At 42.9% G+C, this 17,702-nt stretch overlaps 1 protein-coding gene across 3 annotated transcripts in view; it reads left to right on the top strand.

Annotated features, from left to right (window-relative positions):
* The first annotated feature begins 413 nt into the window (after positions 1–413).
* The window catches only part of foxp4 (forkhead box P4), a 120,118-nt gene continuing 102,829 nt past the window's right edge, over positions 414–17,702 (top strand). Inside the window, exon 1 of one of the 3 annotated variants that reach the window (XM_036152093.1) lies at positions 414–1,025. The gene's annotated coding sequence lies outside the window, so the exon portion shown is untranslated. The remainder of the gene's footprint in view (positions 1,026–17,702) is intronic. The other 2 variants (XM_012874893.3, XM_012874892.3) reach the window with 2 other exon arrangements.

Genomic DNA, 17,702 nt, shown 5'->3' on the forward strand with positions numbered 1-17,702 from the left:
TAAATTAAGGATCACACAGGCTTCTAATTTAGGTTGTCGGTTTTAATCTAGATTTTTACATTAAAATCAGTTCGAGAAATATTTGTTTGAGACTGGAAAAGTGTGACCAAGGACCGAGCAGCAGAGCTGTTTGGCTTGATTGTGCTTTGTTTTTGGCGGTTTCTGGGCTCAAACTTTGTGCAGGCCAACATCTGTTGCTCCCTGGCTCCACAATAGCACAACTCAGCAAGGATGCAAAGCGGGTCAAAAGATCAGTGCCTTCCCCTCGCTCTCTCTCACACACATACACTCACACACACACACACAGACATACGCACACACAGGGAGAGCGACAGAGAGACAACGCTCCTCGAATGCTGTGCGCCACGACTTTGCGCACCTGCTTTAGAGGCATTACGGTAGCTCAGCAAACTGCCCCCCCGCGCCACACACACACTTCACACACACACACACGCGCTCCGCTCAAGTGATTCAACCCTGATTTCCAAGCGAGCAACAAGACAGGATGCCCAAAAGTGCAGACCGGCGGGGAGGTTTTACGCGCTGATCGGGCTTCTTTGAGAAGAAAAAGCCGGTGGAAGCAGGAGCAGCAAGTGAGGAAGACGAAAGAGAGGCGCGTTGTTTCTCCCGCTGCAACTTGCGCTCTGTGCCAGAGTTTTTAGCGGCAGTATTGTTCCGACTTCACTCCAGAGGGGCCACTCCGAGGAGAGAGGACGCACACAAAAGGGGGGAAAAGGAAAAGGGACTTAACGAGCACGCTTTTGGTCCGCTTAAAGAAGTAATGGTCTTGAGACCCTAGATTTCTCTGTCTGTCGCTCTCTTTTTCCTCTCTGTTTTTTTTTTTTTTTTTTTTCATTTTCATTTTGAATTTTTTTTTTTCCGCGTGCCGTCGGGTTGTGTGCCCCCTTGTTTGTCGCCGTGAAGAGAGAGTGTGGACGCGCCGGGGTCCGAGGAGCAGAAGCGGGCTGTCCACATGGTCCAACCGCGGGTGTGAAAGTTGACTTCTTCAGAAACCGAGAGAACAGGTTGATGCATTATCTCTGCACTCTTACTTTTTTTTAACTCTTCCTGCTTTCCTTCTTTCTGTCCGCGCTTCCTTTGAAACTCTCTAGACGCACAACTTTTCCACTCGCTCAATGTTTGTGAAGTTTTATCATGTTATTAGCCTGTTAGAATAAATAGAGAACAAAGGGACACCGTCATGTTCTCTTTCTTTTTTCTTTTCTTTCTTTCTCTTTTTTTTTTTTGGGTCATTGCTTCATTCCCACTTTGACTTTTTTTGACCCGAAACTTCAAAAATCCCTTGTTCGGCCACTTGTTGTGGTCTTGTTTTTTAATAGCAGAACGATGATCGCTGCCCCCCCTCTCTGTTTGCTACTTTTATATAAATTAGCAGTAGTTTAAGATTTTTTTTTTAAAAAATCTCTGTTGCTTCACTGGCAAGAGACAAGTTTTTATTTCTTTTCTTCCAAATCACATTTATTGACGCGATGATGACCAAAAAACGTATTTTTCCCCCCACATCAGCAGCTCAATTTTGGGGATCCGAATTGAAGAAAGCAACTTTAAATCGGGATTGTATAACAGTTTTTATCATTTTACGCGGATACAGAGTGATTTGTTTGCATTTATTCTATAAAATTGCCCTAATAGCGTCTTTTTAAAGGTTTGACCTTTCATTAAGCTGCTAATAATTAAACCATACCGATTAAAATGATAGAAAATGACTTGCATTCCCTGCCTGGAGATAAAAGGGCTCTTGTCTTGAGAAGAGGGGGGGGGGGGGCTGTTTGAGCTGACATGCTCAATAGGTTTGGGGGAACAATACTTTCTTTTCAAAAGATTCTGACTTTTGAAACTAGAGTCGCTCTGTGAGACCTCGCCGAGGTTTGATGTGTCCGCGATGCTTCCCTCATTTCTGTTTTTTTTTTTTTTTATGTTTCCTTGCATTAGAGGGTTAAGAAACGCACCCAAAATCTCGTATTTTTGGAGCTCTGATGCGAGAAAAACTGTAAAACTGTATTAATACGGATTTGAAACGCGCAGGGCTCCAGGCAGTGCCGGCGCCTTTTAGTTCTGTAGAACACACCGCAGCTAAATGAGCTTGACCATATTAATGATGATAATAATAATAATAATAACAGCCTACATTAAAAAAACGCGACTTATTTAGGATAAAATGCACAGTGGATCGCCACATTATATCCTTCCTTAGATTCGTTATTGTCTTAAGGTGGAAACTAAATGTTTTCCCTCCAACTACAGACCTCCACCACTGAGGAAACTATTTATCATTCCAAAAAGAAAAACAACAACAACGTGTCATGGATAAAAAGGATATTGTAATGACTTACATTTTAGTGTATGTGCATATTTATGCAAACACAAACCAACAACTTTATTTGTGGAAAAAAAATAGTTGCTTTTATCTAATTAAAATACAGATTATGAAATAAAATCAGACAGCAGATCTCTGCGTGTCAGCTGCACACCAAAAAAAAAAAAAAAAAAAGGAGGGGGGGGGGGGGAGAAATGAAATGACAATTAATTGCTGTTAGTTGTCTGTCAGTCAGAGACAAGCATACAGGCCGTGTGGGTGCAACACCCTGACACGGGCATTATTGCCCTGTGATTGATGGGCGCGGGGGCATTTGGCATAATTAATTTTATTTACTGTGTCCTCGCTGCGGTGTTGTGTACCCCCACCTACCCCAAACCCCCCCACCCCCCAGTCCCAGCCTCGCCACCACCACCCTCCTTGTTCTCTGTGGCGGCATTTTCGCGACGTGATGACATACTTTTAATTGCGCTTTAATAGAAGATCCAGCGGGAATGAAAAAAAGAAAAAGAAAAAAGAAAAGATGCTCTTTATCATATTTCACGACCTTGCCATGGTTCAGGATTTAAATACGAAGGCCTTTTCTTTTTTCTTTTTTTTTTTTTTTTGGCGTTGGCGCACAGCCCCAGGTGCGCACCGCATGCGTAAATAACTATTACCATGCAGAGTTTTTCCATCAAGTCGACTTTTTGTATGAAAGCCTGCGCATTGTTCTTTTCCAGCTCTTGGCCTTCTCTCCATCTTGTCGCGATTTTTATCGAAAGTTTATTTTTTTAATTTACATTTTTTACAATAATGCACAAAATCATTAATTCATTTTGAATGCTCGTCAGCACAGTTTTTTAAAAGAATTGTATATTTTCACAATTAGTTTAATTTGGTTTTATAGGAATAAGATAAATAAATACTTCAGACACAATTACACAAATGCACTCTCAACATTTAAAACACTTCCTGTGACTATATAGCCCGTAAAGAAAACTTTCTCAGGTTCATTTTCTAATTTTGAAATAGATGATGATTTCCACTGCTGTTTTTATATATATAAAAAAAAGATTTATCTGCATCGGTGTCTCATCTTAAAAAGTCATCTCTTTTGCATCTTATAAAAAGAACTGCGTTTAGGCTCTTCGTATATTTATATTTGTAATAAGCTGACTGATCATAATTACTGATTTCCCCTTCCAGTTAAAAACAACAGCACCATAAACAGGATAAAGTCATTATGGAGCAGTTATAGTGTGGTATGTTCCTTTTTAGGGCAACGCAACAAAGTCAAAATAAAACAAAAAAAAGTAATGCAGATACAATAAGTAGTTTATTGAAGGAGAAAACTGATAATGTGGAGGAAGCTGAAAGTGTCTGAGGCATGACGACTCTCCCTGCCTGCTGTTGGCTATTGTCTGTCTTTGCAGCCTTTTTTTCCATCTGACTTGCTTCAACACTTTTCCCTCTTTGCTGGATTTTTTTTTCCCCCACCCCTCTTCCTACAGCTTGTGTGTCTTTTGAAAGTCCAGTTTTATCTCATTGTGCGTTTGAATTGCCCCATGTCCCCCATATTCCTATCAGTTTCAAACGATTGTTTCTGTGCTCGCCCATTGCTTAAATGCAGAGTTTTCTTTTTTTCTTTTTTAGAATGGTCCTAAAGTATGTGGAGTAGCGCGTGCACGGCTGGGTGTGACTGGAGCCGTGTAGGAAAACCGTCTAGAGAGACAGGCAATAATAATGAATCTGATGCGCTCTAAAAACCCCTTCAATAGGATTAAAAGCCACCGACGTGATTGTATTATTCCATAAACTCACTCACGGGGTCCTTACCTACAGCATGAGTACATGTGAAGGTGCATGTGGAATAGTGTATGCATCTGAGAGTGTGTGTAGTGTTTTTTTTTTTTTCTTTCCTCAATTCACCTGTCCTGCGCTGTTGAGTGAAAATGGACAGTGTTTGAGGTTTTTAAATGTCCTGTGCGTTGGAAGCATATCGACAGCTCAGTGCTGTCTGTCTCTGCATCGCTGATGCTCTCTTCATTAAAAACCTCTCCCGTCATCCCAAACCCACAAGTCTAAGTGGGCTTTTTGCTCCAAAGTGATGTTGAAGAGGACGAACATACCACTGCAGCTATACATGTAGGGTTTGACCCGTGTTAGACTCCCGTTGGAGAACTGGCACGTTTAAAAGCTGAAGTCTTAATAACCATCCGTTTAGGTTTGGAGAAAAAGGGCGACAATGTTCCCGGATGAATGTTTTAAATGTTGGTCTCGAAGCTAATGAAGTACAGTAAAATAGATGTGTTTTTTTCCCCCCATTTCTACTGACGTGAAATCATATCGACTGCTACAAAAATGCCATTAGGATTTTTTTTTTTGATGAATTCTGAGTAAAAAAAAAAATATGAGTGATTGTTTTGAAGTTGGAATTGCTTTGTAAGTGATTGACTGCACGGTAAAACTGCCGCCGCACCGCTTCAGACTGAGGCCTGATTATACATGTGGTTCTAATTAAACCTGTTATTTAGGAGAAGCTGAGGGGTCGAACGCTTGTGCAAAAACGTGTGCGTCTGTCTCATAATAAATCCCACACATTTTCTTTTTTTTTTCCGAGCTTAGATGTGTTTTCTTGCAGCGGGTCAGGCGGCGGTGCTGCACCGTAAAGTTGCTGTGCAGCAGATGAGGGGAGAAAAGATCCTGTAAGGTTTTAGTTTTTTTTGTGAGTGATATGATGGCGAGATGCACCGATCTATCAGTCAGAGATCGGAATTGACCAATTTTTCTCAAATCAGCAATGGTCAGTAGTCGAGAAGGACAATTTAAAAAAAATCCTTATTTAACAAATGCATCAAATACTCCCAAACCTCCATTTTTTATCCCTAAGCACATGAGCCATTAGCTTGTGTTTTCATGCAATTTTGTTTAATAAAAATCAGATTTTAATGACTTTCTTAATTTTCTGTCAGATTTGAAACCAGTATCTATATCAGGTTACTTGCAGCACATATGTCTGTTTTCAGTAACTTAATTCTTTGGAAAAAAATGTCTAAATTGCCACAAAAAAAAAAGATTAAAAAAGGAAGAGATTTAATGCTCTCTACATTTTGGTTTTGAACAGAACTGTTATTGTAACTTGTGAGTTCTTTCTCTAAAACTTAAGCACCCTCTGCCTTCTGATTGATAACCGTGTCGTTGTGTGTGACACGGTGTTATAGCCTGTGGTCATTAACACGTCTCCGCATCGAAATTACGAAGCTTTCCCTGCATTTTTCAGTAATGCAGGCATTTCACCGACTCTATCAGAGCTCTGCCCCATTACCGGCTGATGGATGTGGGAAGAAGTGACCCAACAGCTAAGAGCGGAAGAGACTGTTTCCTATGGGTGTGGAGGGCTTGGCTTGGGGTTGGAGGCAGAGATAGAAAATATAAGGGGGAAAATCTGCACTCTGTGAAGGAAACAACTGTGTGAGAGCGCCATGCCTGGGTTGTCGTGGCCGAGGAAGCATTAGATCAGCCTCTCCGGAGTGCTGCTTGGCACCTGAGAGTTAGAGCTGGAAGGAAAAGAGGGGGTGGGGGGTGGGGGCTGTGGAGTCTGGAGGACTAAGAGCGGAGCGTGAAGTGAGCCGATCGGAGCGCAGTTTGATTTCAGAGTCATGGCAGATCAGGAGGTCATTGGCGCAGATCGGCTAGAGCACTCAAGATGGTCAATGTGGGCCAGAGAGCAAAGAATGAAGCTGCGAGGACGCCCGTTGTGTTCAAGCGGAGCTTCCTCCAGAAAAAAGCTCTCATCGTTCATTGTGTCCCCCCACTAACTCTGCATTGCTTCTGACAGCTATATTTGTGTTATGGATTTTCCTTCAGTCTGTCCTGTCTTCCTTTCCTTTTCTCCCCTGCCTCCTTCTCTCATTTACTCCCCCCCCCCCCCACAGCCCCCTCCTCCCTCCACCCTATGACCTTTTGTAAGCACTTCATCAGAGAGCCGTTGGTGTTTTGTAAAGCCCCGCGACAAACTGACAGGGCAGCCGTCAATCGAGCGCAGCGGCGGAGAGAGCCTCCCCTCTGAACAACAATGTGGCCAAACTTTCTGCAGCGCCGCCTTTAATGTGTATTGAAGTGATGGCTGTGGTGAAGGAAGGGGTCGGTGACAGCTGCGAGGCGCGGGACCCTGGACGTCACGCACCCGGCGCCCGCACGTTTTGCAGATTTCACCAACAGCCAGGCTGCGTGGAGGAGCGCTGCGCAGCTCCCGAGCGCTCGTTTGTCCGGTAGAAGTCTTCTGAGCAGACGAGAGAGAGAGAGAGAGAAAGAGAGAGAGAGAGAGAGAGGAAAAATTAGAGACTCATCCAAGAGTACGCGGTGAGCTCATGAGTTCAGATGCAGATTTCTCCTCTCATCAGTTGGATTCCTGAAGTTTAAGTAAAAAAGAAATAAGGAAAAAGTTAAGCAGATTTATTTTTAGTGTTTTCCGATATCTCCCGTTACACCCGAATATTCCAATTCCTTCAACTTGGGGGTAGAGCTTAGATTAACATACGATGATAGGAAATTAGCCACGCTGCATTTCCCCCCCCCTGTTTCTTGCCGTCCCGTGCTAAGGGAGGTAATAACCATTTAAATGCATCTCATTATGTTTCTAATCCGCAAAGTATCGAGATGCTGGCTAACACAGGCAAAAAGTGAGGCTCTTTTATGGTATTAGTATTTGTGGTATTAGTTCCAGGGGACATGGGATGCCTACTTAAGCTATTAGCATGTGAGGCGCCGCGGGATGATCCGTCCCCCTGACAGGACGAGCTGTTAGCCAGTGTTAAAGCACATCACAATGGGCTGCCGGGGTTGACGGATTGACAGAGCTCCAGAGCACCAGTCGCCTGGGCCGCCCCCCTTCCTTCCTTCCACCCCGCAGCTACATAACATCTTAAAGATTTATTCACTTAAGGCGGGAGCGGAGCTGGGCAAAGCATACTTTCCCAAAACTTCTGGAGGAAATACGTTTAGAGTGGGCGAATTGGCAAACCGTAGAGGACTGAACGCTTTGTGTTTCTTACACCTTTGACCCCCGTTTTCCTGCTCTTTGCTCTGCTTTGCCATCAAAAAAAAAAGGAGCAACTGGTGGCTTGGCCCAGTTGGGTTCAGACCTAATAGTGTGTGTTGGGATGATAGTAGCTGCAGCTGCTACTGAGATGCATTGGACTGCATGCTCGGGTATTCTCTCGTTTAGTGTAACCTTGCGGTTCTTGCGTGTGTGTATTCACACCAGGCATGGGCAGGTGTGAGACTCTCGTGGTTTGCCATGGTGGCACAGCGAATATATTTAAATTGAAAGAGAACCGATAGCCCTACTGCTAATAAAAAAAACTTATTTGATTGGTAAGGTTACCCAAATGTCTTTAACATGCTTTCATTATTGTGAGATTGACATATAGCGTAAATCAGGAATATAGATACATCTGAACGTCTTTGTAGAATAACATAGGTAATAACAAGCTTATATTGGAGAGTTAATAAGTCAGGGTTGTACCTTTTATTAAGATGACTACCAGGGCTTTTCACAACCCGAAACACTTCCAACTTTGACTTTCTTGTAAGCGAGGGTAAAAACGTCAACTGACCAGCCTGGGCAGGAACAGTCAGGGCTGCATCGAATTAAGCTCCATTAGGCCCTAGATAACTTTCTAGCATCTCATTAACCGGATTTTAAACCGTAGGAACAATACGACAGAAATCTTCTCAGTTTTGAAATCAAACCTCTTTAAAACGTTCATCCCTTATATGTAAATGTAGCCGCTAAAACATTCAGACGATAGAAAGTGGAGAGAAATCTTTTTTATCAGCGATACTGACGATTAAATGAAAGTGAAGGGAATGTGGCTACACAGATATTCAGCCCCTGCAGAAACATATGAAAATCTGAACTGATATAAAATGAGTGAAATCTACCGGTTCTGCCAGGAAGGCCGACACGTGCCACCGTTTCCATTAGGAAAGTTTTACTTTCAGGAGTTCCACGTCGTCAAATCTGCACTCCAATGACGACCAAAGAAAAATGGTTACGCAGACGTTCAGTACTTGTTGTGAGTTCCGGTCACTATATAATTGTTTCTCACATCTCATTAAAAGTTTTTGTTGTTTTGAAGCCATAACCTTTTAGAATCGAAATGATAAATTTATCGGTCGAATGAGAGTAAAGTTTTGCGGGCAGGCCGAGGGAGCAGCGTGAGCCTATAGGACCTCATTCTGCTTCGTATGAGACCATTGCGGCTCGGAGTGTGGACGCGCGCGCACAGGCACGCACGGCTGTGTGCGGTGGGCATTGTTGACCAAGAGACATCTGCCACTAGATTATTCCCAGCTGTTATCTGAATAATTGTGTATCCCCCACCCAACACCCTCCGCCCGCCTGCGCGACACTCCTCCCTCTCCTCCTTCGCTTGCTCCCTTCTTTGCCCCCACGTCATTGCTTCCACCACCTGATGAGACAGAGAGTGATGGGTCTCTTCTTTGGATGCCCCGCTCCTTTTTTTTCCTACTTCTTTCTACCCCCCCTCTCCTCCATGAGTGTGTAAGCTTTTTTGGCGTGTGTGCAAAGAGTGCATGTATCTCCGCAGCCCCCCGGTCACCGGTCGTTGTCTGACATTTGTAGAAGGATTTGAGCGCCTCCTTCCACCACTCCTCCCTCCCCACCCCTGTGGCTCTCGGGGAAATAAAAGTAGCCTAATCCTGGCAGATCAAGACTGCTGTCCACCACAGCTTTACCAGCCTGTGAATTAGAGCCAGCTCTCATGTTCCCGGGGAAGGAGAAGGGGGCGAGCGAGGAGGCGGGTGTGTTTGCGCTGTCCCGACTGCTGGCCTGTGAAGCAGCGTTAACTGTTTGCTGTCGGGGCGTCGGGCAAAGAAGAGCAACGCAACACAGAAAGGCAACAATGAAAATCAGATAAAACATTCTGTTGGATGGCAGGTCTTTGTATATATATATATATATATATATATATATATATATATATATATATATATATATATATATATATATATATGTGTGTGTGTGTTGTTTATATAAAGTTTTAGTTTTTTAGGCCTGTCAAGTTTAGTGATATTAATTTTTTTTTAAATACACCTCAATTGTTTTTTTGTTTTTTTTATAGTTTTTGAAACCTCTGGAATAAGTGTAAAAACAAATGCAAATGATGTTTTTCAAAAAGCAGCCAAATGCAACGCTCTCAGTTTGCCGCACTGCCTCTATATCTACAAAGTCGCACACAACAAAGACCCAATTTTGCTTCTTTCATGGACAGATTTAGCGGACGGCCGGTGGAGCATAATTATATGAAGTTGAAATATATTCATTTGGGCACGTCATTGGTTGTTTTTGGTTTTATTCTGTTACTTTTTAAGCATTTTAAGATAAATGTTTGTACCATTTATAACGCTCGTAGACAGTTTGCAGACTTTCCTTCAGTCCTGAAAGGAATAGCCTTCTTTTCCCATGTTGGGGCTCAATCGTTACTCAGTGTGAAGGACTCCACACTTGCTGCTTCTCTTTTCTCTCCCCTGCATCTGATTGTGTTGCACTTTTTACCATCCACCCCCAATGTCGGTCTCCTTGTTTCTTTTTTCCTCCGTCTTCTCCTCGACTTGCCTGAGTTTTGTGTTCGCTCTGCAGTCTTCCTTACATCCAAGATCTTTGCGGCTCACCCCAACAGTCGCTCCTTCTGGTTAGGCCTTGTTTCATCCGGATTTAATAGTGGACTGACTAGAACGGATCTGGGTTCTGGAAAAAAAAAAATCTGGATTTCAAATATTGAACTCAAAAAGACTGATCTGTTGAGTTCACTATTTTCACTCACCTTTGCGACAACACAACAATCTAAAGCAAGAAGCTCCAATTGCGATTTTCAATACAAAATAATTTAGGCCTTTTTTAAAAAATGACTGAAATAGGATTTTATGTAAAAACAAAAAAATTGTCAGGACACCTCCTTTTCCCTGGACCACAACCTTTAAAAAAGAAAACAACCTTAAAGGGCATTGCTATATTACCTGCCACACGACGTTCATCGGTGCGTTTGGTGACCAGAAATGATGCCAAAATAAGTGCATCTTTCTTGTAAGTGAGGGAACAGTGCAGCAGCCTTTTTTTTTTATCTGCCTAGCAGTGAGTATCAACAGGTGGGGGAATAATAGCATTATTCTGAACGCCTCTGTAAAAAAAACTGGCTTTTGACTCTTTAGCCCAGGAATGGCACGGCAGCATAGTTCGTGTTTCTTTTTAACCGCCAACTATGTGAAGCACAAATTGGCAGTAAAATAAAGCTTTTGCATAAATACTTGACAAATATGATGCACTACAGTGTATATTTGACGTTATGTGGGGAAGCGACGATCATTTCCTCAAAACCTTAGCCCAGTTCCATAAGTTTTTACAAGTGGCTACTGGGCTGTTAGATAAGCGCATGCCAAAAATGCTCATTTGCTCACTGAAGGTCAGAGCGGCTGTGTGCAACCTGTAGCTCTAATCGGTAACTTCTGCCGCGGCAGGTTTCCATTGTCTAAAGGTCAGTCGGGAACCGTGCATTAGCCTCGGAAAGTTGTTAGCATAAACGAGGGAGGGGACCGAGGGAGGAACCAAGGACTAAAGTAAAAAAAAAAAAAAAAAAAAAAACGAGGCCAGGAGGGAGACAGGAGGGGAAGGGCGAGTGGCAAGAAACCCCCGGCATGCTTTTGTGGCGCATGCGCACGGCTTCTGGGGGTGTTTGTGCAAAGTTGGCCTGCAAAAACTGCGCTGAAGGCTGGCTGGATTTGGTTGTGAGCGGCTCCCCCGGGGGGGGGGTTTGCTCAACGAGTGGGTGGAGGAGGGAAATGAGAATGCAAAAAAAAAAAAAAAAAGGAAAAGGAGAGGAGGAGAGCAAAGGGAAAGACAGCAGGCGTGCCATCACAGTTGTCCGCTGTAACAGGGCACAGGCCCTAAGTCGCTGATCTAAGAAGAAACTCCTGGCTAAAGTCTCCCTTTTTTCTTTGTGTCATTTTTTTTTCATCTCCTTCCCTTTCGCTCTGCTTCTTTCTCGGCTTTAAGCTTCCCACAGGTCTGTGCTGCCCTTTTAGTGCTTTCCATTGACGTACAGTCGTGCATTAAGGGAACACAAGCTGAGCCTATTTGCAGGTAATGAGAATAGGGGGGGCCCGCACTGTATCGTAACTTGTTTGACCTCTGTTGGTGGGGTCAAGTTCATCCTGAAGAGGTTGTAATTCTCTCCCCTCTCAGCTGAAACACACGACCGTACCCCCGGAGGGAGAGAGAACGCAGATTCTCTGCTCGGATCTTCTTTATTCCAAGTTTGAATTTCTTTATTCCTTTCTCTGCACTCTGCTGCTCCTCTTCCTTGTCCCCCTCTCTCGCTTCCCTTGGGGTTAATTGAAGGGGAAATTGATAGTTCTGTGCGGTAATTGTGGCTTTGAGAATTCTCCGTCTCCCACAGAGAGAGACAAGGGCCGCAGTAGCGCAGACAGAGCGATGCGCTGTAAGAGAAGAAAAAAAAAAAACAGAGAGAAAAATACGAGCGAGAGAAGCAGTTGGAAAGAAAAATTTAGAGACTCCAACGGAGCCCACCCCCGCGCTGCCGCCACCCAGCTGGGGGTTTGATTGGTTGATGAGGGAGCAGCGTTGGTTGGCTGATGAACTGAGATTTCTGCCCCAACTTTACAAGCCAGGCTCTGATAATCATTCAATTCATTATCCAATCAGCGAGACTTGAAACACCGCTCTTTTTCCTCACTCACTGATTCTCGCTTTGACCCCCTCCCCCCCCCCCCCCCCACCTCACACCCTTCTCCTTCCAATCCTCCCATAGCTCCCCAAGGAGTCTGGGATGGACAGATGAGCGGAGTGCGCCATATCAGTTCGGTTCTGCTCCGCTGCGTGCTGAAGCAGAGAGAGACTTATATTCCACCAATACCCACGCTGACTGGAGGCTATGCCTCACTTTTTTTTTTCTCTCTCTCTCTCTCTCTCTCTCTCTCTCTCTCTCTCTCTCTCTCTCTCTCTCTCTCTCTCTCTCTCTCTCTCTCTCTCTCTCTCTCTCTCTCTCTCTCTCTCTCCTTCAGGAGGGGCTTCTCTTTCTGGGGGCAGAGCTACGTAATTAGTCTCTTTCCAGAAATAGAAAACTAGTTTTTCTACAGAGATTTTATGACATCACTAGGCAGGGGCTGGTGTGAGTGTGAGTGAAATTAGCACGGTATTCAAAGAAAAACAGTTGAGCCCAAAGTTATTCATATTCCAGGCAGATGTGGATGTAAAGTTGTTTTTGCTGTCTCTGATAGGAACTCCAAAGTTAACAAAACAATGTTTATAATAAAACAAAACTTTTCTATTTCCATTCTAATAAAAATGCCATGTTTAATTTGATTTATTTTCTGAAAAAAAAAAAAGGTATTTTCAGACAGTACTGCGATCAAATACTTCTGTACAAGCGTCATGCATGTTTCCACTATTTTCTCTTTGCCGGTAAAATCTTTGAGGTTCGATGACCTTCTTGCCACTCGTCACTTCACCTTTGGGTTTACCAGTAGTAAGCTGGTAAGTTTAAAACAGAAAAGCAAAAACGACTCCAACAGCTGCAAAACTTATAATTTTTCATAATTTTTGCCATACGAAATATTTTCGATATATAAATCTTCGCCAAGATTTCGCATAAACACCAGCTAAGTGTAATATTTATCTTTAAGATAGCTTTGTTATTGATATTTATTACAACTACTTCACGTTTAGGTCCTTATAGAGTAACACAAGCATATGGCAGCAAATATTCTGTCTTGTAATGTTGTAGTAGCGGTCTTTCATTCAGCTGAGGGAGGGAGAGCAGCAACAGGTGAGAGAGGGGCAGCGTAAGAGTACTCTGCTCTCGAGAGCTCAAAAAGGATTTACATCCCTGCTGTTATTTTCACACTTTTTCCAATTGCTGTAAATAGTCTGCTGTTATGTACGCACAAGTATACACGCACATGTACTTTTTTATATATATATATCCCACTCAATTGCAAATATCTATGAATCATAGTATGCTATTTTGAATACTTTTTTTTCTTCTGCTGTGAATATGCCCTTACTGCACAGCCTCCTGTTCTGACATTCTGCTTTTCTACTTTTACCTGCATGTGTATCTGCATTCTTCTATTGGCCTGTCACTTTGCTGCTGGTACACCTGCATTTCCCCCCTGAGGGACAGTAACACATATTTCTATTCTAGTCTTCTAGACATTGTAGTATTGTTGTCCACTTTGTCTAAACATTTAATTTCCAGTGAGTGAACACATAAAAAGGTGTTTATCGGGTTAAAAACAACTGTGCGATGTTTACTTGAAAAAGAAAAATCCATTGATTTAACCCATCAAACACCTTTTTTATGTGTTAACTGAAAATGAAATGTTAGCATAAAGTGGACAACTTTTTTGAGCATATATCTGTATAAAACTCTGGTTACTCACCTTTTCTTTCATCCCATTGACACGACCTTTATTACTGGAAAGGTCTGAAGGGACTTTTTTTTTGTAGTTTGAAACTAGCTTTTTTAAACCTTGGTTTACCTTAGTACCAGTACCCAGCCCATCCCTGGTACATAGCTTCGCACATTTTTCCCCCTTTCCTTTCTAAACACAGTTAAAGTAAAACAAGATGATATTAAGCTGGTTAAGTGGTCGGATTGTCGGCTCCAACAGAGCAGATAGCTTTCCACCTGTTGTTTCAAAATAGTTTTACCTTAGTAGGAGCGATCGTGACGGTTTATGTTTTTTTGTCTACTTGTCCTTCTTGTTGCGATGGGAAAATTGCAGGAGTCTTTTTTAAGCCAGCTGACCAGTAGTGTGCAGCAAAAACAGGTTTGAGACGGTAGAGTGCAGCAAATCTGCTCTGCTTAGCCAGAGAATAATCCAGTCGGTTCAATCCTGAAATGAGGTGCTGTATGGCATCTCATTACAAATTCCTTAACCCATAGAAACAGTGTGGTAGAAACTTCCATTGGTTTGGAAACCAAGACTTTTTGAAGAGCTCTCTCTTTCTCTTGATATATATTTTCTTTTTTACTGCTGAAGCATCCATTTGATAGAATTCCTGTCATTTCTGTCAGCGATGTCCCTTTTCCGCGACGCATTTTTGGCTGTGAAAGTGTCATGTAAGGCTCAAATGCACAAATATATGATGAAAAAGAGAACGCAGTTAACCAGACACTCAGTTCCTGCAGAAACAGCAGGTCTTGTTTTAGCTCCCGGCTTGGTTCTTTTTTTTTTTTTTTTTGTTTAGTCTCTGCTCGGGCCGCCCCAAGGCTGTCGCCCAGGCAACGTAGTACTTGTGTTTTCTTCCTATTATTTAGTTTTCTAAAATTTGTCGGTGTCTTCAGTCCTCTCTTTGACTTTATCTTTGCCATTGAATCATTTTTTTCCACTCCCTCTCTCTCCTCCCTCTCCTCTCCTCTCCTCTCCTCTCTCTCTCTCTCTCCCCACCACCCCTCCCTGTGTGCTTTCTCTGTACGTTAATGAGAATGTGTTAACGAGAAAGAAAGATCTATTGGGTGTAGCACAATTTATCAGAAAGGCAGAGGTTTGGACAAAAAAAAAAGAATAAAAAAAGGCAGAGGCCCCCTTCAAAGAAGTCCTATTCTTGTGGTGGTGAATGTTTGATGAGACAGTGAAAAGTTGCCCCTCTAACGTCATGGTGTCTGAACAGAAAAGAACAGAACCGTTCTAATCATGGCGCGCAGAAAGAAAAAAAAAAAGACTTCCCGCCCGATTTAATTAACTGATAAGAAACAGCTTCAAATTAATTTTTCAAGGATGTTAGATTTTGATTAAGAAACTCCTAAAAGAAATAGACGAATAATCAATTTTTTTAATCAACTTACCCAAATGGTAACTAGTTAATATGATAATTCCAGCAATTAGGGCAAATACTGTCAAGCAGCAGTTTCTATGCATCCCGTTAAAGGAATTATAATATCTTTACATCTAATTATCATGGTGATTTAATTTTTTTGTATGGCTACCTCTCAATTTTACCATTCCCCCTTTTTTTCCCCCCTCTATCTGCCATTCTAGAGATAATGAAATGAGCAGCTGCAGACTTTAAGATGATGAGATTTGTGTAGGAAGCAACCTGAATGTGGCTTTTTCACGTGCCACATTTGAAAGAAAGAAAAAAAAAAGGGGGGGGGGTGGCTTTCACCGTTTCAGTTGGTTTTACATAGAAAGCTTGGCTAAGATCTTTAGATATAATGCAGCAGATTAAAGAACCAAATTGTTCCTGGTCTCTCTGTCCGTCTTTCTGATGAGCAGGTCGCACTGACTCTAAATGTGCTCACCACTCCTAATCCAAAAATCACCTGTTCAGTTCTGTGAAAGGAGGAAAAAACAGATTTATCCCTGAAAGAAGGTAAGATCCGGTTTCTCACGTGCGCGACTGTGCATGTATTTTTTTTTTTTCTTTAATTGGGACACGGATTGCAGCGGAGGTGAGCAAGGGCCAGTTGAGGAGAGAGTGAAGGGTGGGTGGGGGGGGGGGGTAACCACACAGAGACAGAGCTGGCTGGAGATAGGGTTCTTTACTTCAAAGGCAGCTTACAGCCTGGACAAACGCTAAGCATGCTCACATGCTACCGGAACACATACACACACACTCCACATCCAGTGGCTCTTTAGCGTCTCATGAGATGAATATCCATCCTCTCTCACTGTATCCCCTGCTCCCTGTGTGCCCAACATCAGTGGAGTCGGGCCATCAGAGGGAAATATTGACAAAGCATTTGGAGAGATGGAATGGTTCCTTTAATTATATGCTGCTCTTATGATGCATGGAGTTTCTTCGCCGGCTGCTTGCACGCACACACACACACACACACACACACACACACATACGCACACGGCGCACAATCCTCGCCGATCAGCTGAATAGGTATTTCTGGCACCAACCCCACACATATTCAATTAGCAAAACTCATTAGCAAAACTTGGCATTTGTTGTTGTTTTCCCCCCCCCCCCCCTCCTTGCTCAGAATTAATGGTTTTGATATGCTAATTAGCGGGTAATTTAATTTCAAAAGGCCTCAATTAACAGCAGCGTTGTGGACATGAGGAAGTTAAGCAGCATAATCTAATTTGCATTAGTAACGAGCAGGGAGTAATTAGTCTCTAATTAGCCACTTCAGACAGCACTTGTGTTTACTTTCCTAATGAAGTGGAGGGGCTTGCTTTTTCATACAGCGATGCTTGCGTGGGTACATCCAAGCATGTTTATGAGAGGCTGTGCGTGTGTGTGTGCGTGGAGGTTGGGGGTGCAGTGGGGGGGGGGCTGGCACCAGCACCAAAGTGGCATATGGCTTACAGTTTGGCACGGGTTGCACACGTTCACACAAATGCACGCACAAAGTGACACATCCAGACTCACAAAGAGGTCGTCCCCCGCCGTCTGACGTGATTGGACACATACGCGCCGTGGTTTACACTCCATTGAAACAACTCCATGAGCTCGCTTACACATGCCACGAGGGATTGACTGCCTGTGTTTGAGGGTTTTAATATAGCTTTATTTTTTCTGCTGCAATAGCTTGCAATGTTTCTTTCTTTTTTTTTTTTTTTGCTTATTTTGCTGCTTACAGTATAATAATTATAGGGGGGGATTTGCTGCCCCTACCGACCATACAGTATTATACAGATAATATTTCTCTATGAATATTAATTTATGAGAAGAGAAGATATATTTGAATAGATTACAACTTTTGTGTTGTTATTTACTGTTCATGTCATTCTTTTGGCTCCAAGTCAATTTATGGTCCTATTTTGTACCTATTTATTACCATATATTTGCTTCCTGCTTCCTTTTTGTATTCATATACCTAAGCTATTATGTATTGATTTATTTCTCTATGTAGTTTAGTATTTTCACCTAGGCTGTGGGTCATTTTGCTTCCGGGGTGACGCTCACCCGCTTTGCATGCTGGCGGTGGTCGAAGGGCCCAATGGCGCCGATTGCATGGCAGCCCCACTTCTGTCAGTCTGCCCCAGAGCAGCTGTGGCTACAATGTAACTCACCACCGTCAGCGTGTGGATAAATGACTGAATGTAGTGTGAAGCCCTTTGGGGTCCTCAGGACTTGATAAAGCACTTGTACTAGTACACGCGATGCTTGCTTTCAGCATTTTGTTTATGAAATTGTGCTGTATGTCTCATAGTGACTGCATCAATTTGTGATTGCAATCAACAGTTTATTGGTAAATACGTAGTTTACTATACTCCTCTCATTTTCTATTAGAAGGAAAATTGTTTAAATGACTGCAATAACTCCTATCTATCAGCAGATGGTTGCTGACACTTATTTTGCATTTTGTCAGCGTTCATT

Source organism: Fundulus heteroclitus, chromosome 20, assembly GCF_011125445.2.
Source record: "Fundulus heteroclitus isolate FHET01 chromosome 20, MU-UCD_Fhet_4.1, whole genome shotgun sequence".
Lineage (NCBI taxonomy): Eukaryota > Metazoa > Chordata > Actinopteri > Cyprinodontiformes > Fundulidae > Fundulus > Fundulus heteroclitus.